Source organism: Oryza brachyantha, chromosome 6 (genome assembly GCF_000231095.2).
Source record: "Oryza brachyantha chromosome 6, ObraRS2, whole genome shotgun sequence".
Taxonomy (NCBI): Eukaryota; Viridiplantae; Streptophyta; class Magnoliopsida; order Poales; family Poaceae; genus Oryza; species Oryza brachyantha.
Genome location: NC_023168.2, coordinates 20889839 through 20900705, shown reverse-complemented (window position 1 = coordinate 20900705; position 10867 = coordinate 20889839).

Genomic DNA, 10867 nt, shown 5'->3' with positions numbered 1-10867 from the left:
GAGCAGGTACAAACTAACATATAGTTTATATACTCTATGACATCGTGTAAAAAAAAACTATCTTCTATAATATAACTTTTATATCTTATTGAATGATCCACTCATCTCTTTCACTATCAGTCTTATTTGTTTTACGTAAAGACACTAGTTCTTAATCTAGAATTAATTTCTTTATTTTTGCATCTCTCTTCGACAAATAACCTGCAACATCACCATATTGCTTACATGACGTAGCAATAAATATATATTTTATAGATAACTTTGGTATAAATTAGCTATTAGATTAACTATAAATAAATTAAAATTACCTGTTGGCTATACTATTGCACTTACTATGCCTCATCCTCATCCTCATGGATTTTGTACAGTCGTGTACTGTATACTGCAGTGCACATGCTCAACTTCTGTGGTATGTTTACTTGGCAATTTTAATTTACTGTTTAAATTTTGGTCACAGATAATCAAAATTTGTTAGGTCACAATAGATAAAAGTTAAGATTAAAGAAAAACAAAGACTAAAGTGCTCTTTGTATGATTAAGAGCGGGAGGGTAGTTTGGGGTACGATGAAGATAAATTTTGAATAGGAGGAGGTGATTGATGGGAAGAATAATATTCCCCCGTTTCATAATGGAATATGTTTAACTTTTTTACTTGAAATGTTTGACTATTTATTTTATTAAAAAAATTATGAAAATATTATTTATTTTTCTTGTGACTTACTTTCTTAACAAAAGAACTTTAAGCACGACTTATCATTTTTTATATTTATAAATTTTTTTAAATAAGACGAATGATTAATCGTTGCAACAAAAAAAAGTCAAACATGTTACATTATGAAATGGAAGTAGTACTCCATAGCGAAAAATTTGTTGGGATGGATTTTAACTCATAAAGTGACAGCTTTTTGAGACGGAGGAAGTATAATTTTGTTGACCAAAATTAGTTGGTGTACTATACATTGATCACGTAGAGTACGCGTGTGCATGCATGATCGTGTGTAAATGATTTGGTCTTGTGCATCCAGCCAGTAGTACTGTGTATATCCAGTATATGTAGCTAGTACTACTACGTGTACTTCACTTGCATGGGTGGGGTAGCTCAGCTCGGAAAAAGAATGATATGGATACGGTATTTGGACGCGAAATGGCAATGGAGCTCCAATAGAGCTTTTTGCGGCATATGTCGATGTCTATTTATTTATCTATTTTTCTTGTATGTTGTTTAAAAGTTATTAATTTTTAAAAATTAATAAGATAAATTAATATAAGATATATTATGTTACAAATATGTAAATTTAAATTCAATTTCTACATGTTTAAAAAACAAAATAAAATTAATATACATATTTTTATCTGTTGTTTCTTACTATGTGAAAGTCAAATTTGAACATGTATATTTTATATGATATATCTCATATTAATCTATATCATTAATTTTTATTTTTTTATATATTAGTGATTATTTAAATGATATGTAAGAAATGAGTGGGGTCCGATCATAAGCTAAAGACTTTCCCGCGCTAACTGCCCGCTAACTGCGTTTTTTTTTTCTAAAAGTTGTTTTTACTGGAAACTGCCCTAAATATTTCATAGCTTCTAGTTACTAATTTTAAAAATAAACTAAAAATTCTGAAAAATAAATAAAAAGTAGAAACTAAGTTTCAGAGTTTTTTCATATTCTCCAAAACTGGCTACTCAGCTGCTTCATGCATTCCATTACATCGCAGCACTCCAGTTAGCGATCGAGCTTATCTTTACTACAGCAGGCCTGCAGGGTGATTCACATGAGAACTCGCAACAATTCTTTTCATGTCTCACTCACTTTTCCAGTCTAGCTAGTGTAAGCATGAAAGAAAAAAAAACTGCATCCTATCATATCTGTGTACTCCGTCCTTTTTTAAGTAAAAATCATTTATAAAACTTAAAAGTTGTACTGTTATATTGTAATATAAGTACTTTTAGGAACCTAGCTGATTATGATGTATAAAAACTCATACATTTTAGTTAATCAGGTGCTTGAAAAAATGACCATAACCAATTTAAAATTTAAAAATTAACCAATAAAACAACTTAAATGGATTTTTTTGCCTAACCTTAGTTCTTACCAAACAACTTAAAAATGTTTACATTTTAGAACGGAATACATGCTTATGCATCTCAGAATTAGAACGGAAGACATATATAAAAGTTTTATTCATAAATTATTTTTCGTTTACAAATACGTCGTTTGACTTTTTTCCAGCAAAAATAAAAAAGATAACCCCAAGAGAGTACGTTAATTAACCATTAATCCTACCTCTAGTTTGCCTATGACCAAAATACATATAGTCCAAACCACTAATATCTTGACATGTCCCTGTCGTGACAAACGTTGGAGGCAGGCATCTAGCTAGACGGGTATTTGTACCTTTTTCCTTTTGTTAAAAGTGAAAAAAAGGTCCATTCGCAAAGTGCACTATCCATACACTTCCCCTGTCCTAAAATGCTACCATTATTAACATTTAAAATTTATCATAAAAATTAAAATGCAGCTATTTCTACAATATTTCTCATTTAGTTTCTCCATCTAACTATTTCCTTATCTTACTTTATTTTAACTTTTTTTCGTGACATTCATACCAAATTAACTCTAAAAGTATTTATATTTTAGAACAAATAGGTTAGCTAGTTTTCAAAATAAAAAACACTGCATGAGGCTGGTTGATATGGACATGGAGAAAGGCATGTATATATGTAGAGCTAGGTAGCCGACATGATCATCCAGGTGCGAGAAGATGATAAAAAGGATAGCCGCTTTCTTGCACGAGCTGAGGAGCACTTGCATCCAGCCGCGGCCACACAAGCCACATCAATCTATGCCATTCGTTTTATTTAATGTTTTTATAAATAAGTAAAATTATAAGTCATATTTAAAGTTTATTTAGTTGCACATAAATCATAACATAATAATACTAATTATATAAAAAATTTAAATAAGATGAACGGTCGTAAAAATTAATAGATTTAAATTAAAGGAAAGACGAAAAGAGTACTTTATATCCGTGAAATGACAGCACCAGGCCATGTGATATGTGCGCATCTTACTAATTTGGTCAGGCATGATTGACTGACTGCCATATATGCGCACTAATTAATTTCTATAATTTAGACACAAGTGATGATTAGATAAAGGACTTTGTTTTGTTATGCACATTATAAAGCGATTAAAACATAGCTACTTTGTGTACCAATTAACAGAAATTTAACTGATCTGACGCACACTAGCTGGCTTCCAACAGCCCATCACAGAACTGCTAAATCATATCGGGTGATTGCTTGACTTTTTCGACGAAAACAACCGAACGATATATTTGTAAATAAAAAAATTATAAATAAAACTTTTATGTATTTATTTTTAGTGATCTAACAGCTAAAGATGAAAGATAAACTACGCTAAAAATCAAAAAATAACTCTAAATTTAAAATAAAAAATTTAAATTTTAGCTTAAACATATACACTAGAGAAAAAAAAGATAGGGTCATCTAAACCTGATACTAATACGAGTTTTCGCACCCACCCACCTGATCTGTATTCCCTACGGGCAGTAGCTGATACTGATATCATCAAGCTAACCTCCCTTTTTTATTAGTGGACGCACGTCAGTGTCTGTCCGATTCATATAGTAAGAGTTTATAGCCTTATTTATATTTATTAATGAATAAATATATAATTTATATATATGTCTAGATTTATTAGTATCCATATAAATCTAGACAAGACTATAAAGTCTTACGTCGTAAAACAAAGAAATAACTGATAAACCTTTTTAATCGATACTGCCGAGGATTTACGTAGTACAACCTCCGTTCAAAAAACTTTAATCTTTTGGTTTATATATTCCGTCTTATTTAAAATATTTATAAAAAAATAGTCACACAAAGTTTTTTTATCATCTAAGAACAACAAAAATATTAATCATAAAAAATATTTAAATAAGATGAAGAGTCAAACATTGTATTCAAAAACCGAAAAATAAACTTATCTAGGAATAGAGGGAGTAGTAACATATGAGGCTTAAACTTATTTTTTGGGGTTCATTTGAGAAAAATAAATATTCTACCTTTGTAAATTCCACCGGCTTAACTATTTTTTGCTCATCTATACAATAATATACTACCTCCTTTTCATAATATAAGATGTTTGACTTTTCTGATCGTAACATTTGACCATTCGTCTTATTTAAAAATTTAGTACAAATATAAAAAATGATAAGTCATGTTTAAAGTTCATTTGATACTAAAATAAGTTACAAACAAAATAAATGATATTTCTATAATTTTTTAAATAAGACGAATAATCAAACATTATAAGAAAAAAGTCAAACATACCATCTATTGGTAGCTGCATGCAGCAGCTTCTGCTTGCCTCTGCATGATTATGCATACGCGCATGCACGCTTGCCTTGTGTATTGTATCATTACATCCGTACGTAGATGAAGTACGTCATGAAGATATACATACTTTTTATTTAGGCAGTCAAACTAATCATGCCCTACCTCTAGAGATATTAGGTCAAGTTTAATGGTTTATCACTAGTACACACTTCTAGCTGTTCTTAACATCTTATTCCTTCTCTACTAAAATATAATTATTTCTATATATAGCTGGCTGAGCACGTGGATTAAGAAAGTATGTGAAAATAATTGAAAACAATTTGTGAATAGTTGAGAAAAGAATGTATACGAGAAAATTAAATAAAGAATAATTATGATTTATTCAAATAATAAGGTAGGAAGGCATAGAAATAACTTTATTTTGAACAGAGGATTGGCGGCAGAAGTACGTTACTTTGGAACTGAGAGAGTGTTAATAAACACTAAACAAACTAAATAAAGTACATTAGCCGCATGCATGTATGTGTTTTGCACGCATCAAATTGCTAATGGTTATACTGACGATCATTAGCTTTAGGACGTAAACTAAGATAGTTAGGCTATAATTAGCTAGGGCTCCTACGTAGCTGCTGCTGGTGGACACAACTACCGTACAGAGTGTCCCTAGCTTGCAACTTCAAATGCATCACTGTCTTGGCTAGCTAAGCTAAGCTAATCAGAGGGGTTGTTAAGAAAAAAAAAAAGCTAATCTCATACTCCCTTCGTCCCTAAAGAAAGCAATCTTTTAATTTCTTGTCGAGTGTTTGACCATTCGTCTTATTTGAAATTTTTTATTTTTTTAAAAGTTAGTTATGCGGAAAATATTATTTATGTTTTATTATATAATAAAAATAAAATATTAATTATTAAATTTTAAATAAGACAAAGAGTTAAATATTATATCTAAAGACTGATAAATTAATTTGTCGTGGGATGGAGGGAGTACATGCTGCCTTTCAATCTATCACCATAGGAGTAGAGGGATAAAGGGACAGCTAGCATATATATACGTGCTGAAAATAACAGAAGCTTATAAAATAGCATGCATGTGTGATTTATTTTATTTTACTTAACTTATATTAATTACATTAATTAGTACCATCTACCTTGTGCATTAGTTACAATATTTATGAAGATCTCTGAAGGTTATTTCTTCCTACTTTTTGTGATCGTTAGCAATCATGGAAGTTTCACTGAAGAGTTGTTTTTTTTTCAAGAAAGATGAAGAAACCTAAAGTATGTTATAGTTGCTATCACAGGGCTCGTTAGTAACATATTATTTGTCGAATGTTTTTTATTTAAATAAAAATGATATCCATATTTAGTTTAATTACTGCTATGTACAAGTAGTATATATGTTTTGAGTAATTTTTGAAAAGAAAAAAAAGAAAGAACAATACCGAAAATGCATCAGACTAAGAAACTGAAACAAGTGGGTTACGTAATACCATGTCTATATCCTTTCGTGCGACAAAAATGATACTGAAATTTCTTTATCAACGAAAATAAAAGATATAAAGAAGAAAGAACTAGACCGACCGAGAGATAGAGCGCAGCTATATAAATGCCAATGCGATGCAACCCATGGAAGCAAAAAAGCAACCCGGCATAGTTTTCTTTGCAACAGCGACGCAAAACCACACGAGGTATATATCTGTGTGGGGTTAAGATGATCCAAACGCCAATCCAATTCGGCTGCCATGGCCTGACCTGCTCGAAAGGTCTTAATTTGTGCTGCCGTCTGCTTTTGCCGACACGGTTTGATTGTTTTGATTAAGCCCTGCTCGATTTTGCCGACACGATTAATTAAGCTCACAGTCACTTTAGCCTTAGGCCATGTTAGTTGATGATTTGCGCATAATTAGTTAGGTGTAAATTTGAAAATTAATTAATTAATTTGAATTTTAAGAAAAGTATTGTTATGCATGAAAAGTTTTATAGAATGGCATCGATTATCGGTTCGGAAAATATGTGTGCTTAAAAAAAAGAAAGATATGAAGTAGCCAAGCCTGCTATAATCTGAATCAAACGTGGCCAGTGGTTAGCTGCACGACATGATAGGGTTGTGGGGCTTGAGTAGATGATAGTTATCCATGACCAATTAACATGTTACTGTTAACGATTACCCCCACTTTGATCATGCGAATTTCGAATGAAAGGGGTGGTTGCTTGGCTTATTCATGAAAGATTTTATAAATAAAAAATAATTTATGAATAAAAAAATTATATAAATGTTCTTAGCGATGTAAAAGTCAAGTCTGAAAAATAAATTACGATGAAAAAACCCAAAATCTATTTCAAACTTTAAGGTTAAAATTTTAAATTTTGTTAAATAAACATAAGCATAAATAAAAAGATGCGATGGAATTCGGGATGTATATACAGAGGAAATTCGTCACAGCTAATTAATCTGTATAGCACAAAACAGCAGAGGCAAGATCTCTAAGATGATACGGCTAGGCCGCGTTCGGCTGTGGTTAATTTATTCGACGTGAAAACTTAGTAGTATATTAGCATATGATTAATTAATTATTAGGTATAAAAATTAAAAATAGATTAATATGATTTTTAAAGTAACTTTCTTATATGAATTTTTTTTTAAAAAAAACACGTCGTTTAGCCGTTCAGAAGCATACGCGCGAGAAACGAGTGAGCTTATAGTCAGTAAAGGGGGAAACGAACGGGCCCTAGTATTGCCCTTTGTCAAAGACAGGATAGAATCCATTGCTAGCTTTTAATCCTGGATTTTATTAGCTATAGCTAGTTGAGAACATTTTTCTCTTTTTCTCAAGTGGTAGCAAGACCATTTTGGTTCCAGTGGTGTCATCTCATGCTGGCCACCGCAACTACTCACTTGTATAAAAGCTTAAATGTGTGGTTTTATCAATGCCTTACTCTGCTAGAAATGGGTCATGGGATTCCATCTGCATCCCCCATTGTTTTTTTTCCTCCATAGAAGTAGAATATAGTATATTGGTGCAAATTGCTATGTTAGTAAACCAAATTGGCCCTATGTATTTTCTGGAACAGATTTTGTTTACCTGTTTTTTTTTCAAAAAAAAGAATCCAGTAATAACATTTAAGTACTGTTCCAATATGATAAAATTTCATGAGCTGAAGTTACGTCAAATAAGAATTATATATCCACACTTATTTTCAAAGAAAAATACTTAAATATACATCACATGAGTTCCCCAAAATATTCATATTGAAAAGTGAAGTGCGTCCGTATCCAACACTCACAAAATACTCGTGGTATACTCATTACATAACGGACTCATTCGTAAAATCACTTACATTTAAGGACAGAAGTGTTAGCATACTAAAAAAACTGAAAAAAAAACATCGGATGTGCAAATTTAGCAACGAAGATCACGATCACCCTCTAGTGATTCGATCACTGATTCGCAGATGACACGAACGGCCTAGTGGCATCACGCATTCGCCATCGATCCCAATACGTGACTTTCTGCTACGCACGGTGTTCTGATTGCATCCGAGTAAGCCTAATAATATAGCCAACAAGCTGGCTATAAGATCTTTTTAGTTTTTTATAGTCCACTCATACAGTGGTCAGCTCTTCACATTTAATGCAGGACTTAGAGTATCCCAACAGCTCATCTAAATTTGGTCATCCATATCTTCATTTGAATGATCATCTAAACTAGTTTCATCCTTCATATCTCTATGTACTCCACTAGATTATCCATATATAACATCCTCTATATTTCTTTGGAGGATGGAGAGAGATTATCCAAATATGAAGGTTCTCTCTCCTAATATGGATGACATCTAAAAATAGATGATAAGATAGCCGTTCTGTTGGAGCTCAATTTGTAGTCTTCATCCTTTATTTTCAGGATAGAGAAGGTAATTGATGAGCTATTGATGATGCTCTTACATGTCTCTCTCATAGAGTGTCTTGGTTCTTGTGTCTGAGTTGGCTATAAGCTTATAGCTCGCTTCTCCTATCTCTCCTCCCATCTCTCTTTCACATTAGTATTTAGCCGACTTACAGCTTGCTATTATACTCGCTCTCAAGAGAGGTTAAGATTCGCTGATCCTGCCAAGATTTGTTGGAAAGCTTCCCACTTTTGGCCATCCAAATTGGCAAACACTGAGGGGATTTGAGCCTAACCTTTCTTCTTCTGCTAGATAGTTGGGGGTTGTATGTATATGTTCCATGGAGTTGACACCAACATGTCATGTCCATTTTCATTTTCTCGACCACTTCCATGTGCTAATGCCTCCAAGCTAGAACTAGGGCTGAACTCAACTTGTGCATGTGGTGAATCGAATTTGATTTGATTGGTAGTATATAATTGCGTTTTTTTCTTTTACTTTTGGAAAATTGCTGATATAGTCCTTGAAGTTTTGCTCCGGGACCGATTTAGTCCGTGACATTTTTATAAACAACCCATTATATTTTATCGTGTGGGTTAATATAGTTCTTGAGTTCACTTAAATCGCCACGAGAGAATGCCATATCATTCTTTCGTGCAGAATATATAGTAAAATATCTATTTTGCCCTTACGCATACTTATATGAAAAAAATAAAAATATTTTAAATATAAAAAATAAGTAATTTCCGGATATAAATGTGTTTCATAAGTTTAACATTCCAATATGAATATGGCACACTTTTTACACTGTATTATTACTAACATCCCAACACGAGGTTAAATTAGTCACGGGGCCTAAACATATACTATGATTGTGCCAAATATTTTCTTTAAAAAAATCATGCCATATAGTAAATTCTGTGCACATAGTTGCATTTGAATAGTAAATATCTAACAAATCACTTGTTTTCTTTCTATTTTTGTTTTTCTCTTTTTCTGTAATATATATAAGGGCAAATTGGATATCTTATATTGTATGGAAGCCAGAAGGATAACACGGTATGCTCACATGACAATTTTAGTGGGCATATATATATATACACACACACACCAAAATTTAAACTTTCAACATTAAATTTGGAATATATTTTAGGATTTCTTAATCGTAGTTTATTTTTTTAGCCTTATTTTTTAGATCGCTAAGAACACATATATATAATTTTTATTCATAAATTTTTTTATAAATATGTCTTTTGGTTTTTTAAATAAACCAAACAATCGCCCCTTAAATTAACTCTGACCCAAAACTTCAGACACCACAGTGACTATTCTCCCTTTTAGTTTAGGAAAGTTTTTGATTTGAGGTATATGTCCAGGCTCGTCTCGTCGATGATTTTTATTGATGGGTGATACAAACATGGTCGTTCTGGCGTAGACGCTTGGCTAACTGACCTGTTGTGGTGGCCCTTTCCTATGGTAATTTCTGTCAGAAGAGCAGCGAGTAAACGGCAAGTATTTTTGGTTCATCCCCCGTGGATCAGCGATGATACATGGCGTGACTGCGGGAGCAAAATGATTCAGGAACATCAAATCTGCAACCAAGCACTCACTCCATTTTTCACAAAACAAATTTATGAGAATAAATCTATATTGCTTATCTAGATTTATAGCGAGAAGTTTATTTTTTTTACGGAATGAGTCCTAGTTTTAGGGTCGAAATAGAGTTTAATACCCCTACTAGAGGAGGCGAATGATAGATAATTATCTTTGCAAAATTAAAAGATTTACCTCGCATTGAAGACTCACCGAGGTATCCGTATGGTGCCGATCTGATCGCACCCTAGCCACCGTTCTGACCGCCAAATATACTTTGGTTGGACCGTTGCTCGCCCTTGTGTCGGACTATTATAAAATTTAATTAAAACTAGATTTAAAAGATATTTTTTAGAATAAAATTATAACGTTGAAGATGAGGAAAGACAGGTATTCATTTGATCCATTCGTTGAAAAGGAGTAGAAGAGGCGAGGTGGTCGTTTTCGTGGGTGGGTGGCGGGAGATGGACTAGACATGGGCGCCTGGGACGGGGGTTGACAAGAACGCCATGGTCGACGATATGCATGTTTGGCAGGCTCGCTCCATAGCAGTGGACTCGCCCACCACATTGTGGTGTAATCAAGGGGTGATATATATTTAAAATTAAAAACATAAATTATGAATAAATTTTTTATATACCTGTTTATAGCGATTTAAAAGATAAAGTTAAAAAATAAACTATAATAAAAAACTTTAAATTTAAGACTAAAAATTTAAACATTAGCTATAAGTATAGACAGAAGTGAAAGATGAAGGTGCAGTTCCCTTCCATTCTGCCATGGAAACGATGATGGATGACCGTTCTCATTTTTGAGTTTCTGTTTTTCGTGAACACACATGCATCTATCGACCCTCACGGGTGGCCCAGCCCAGCCCAGCCCAAAGCAATGAGTGGTACCGTAGGTGCCAACAAAAATCAGCCCATCCTGTGACAATATATACAGAACATAGCTATATTTTGGGATGGATAAAGTACTTGATATGAGATGACCATATTCACGCTTCCATGAGCCGGAA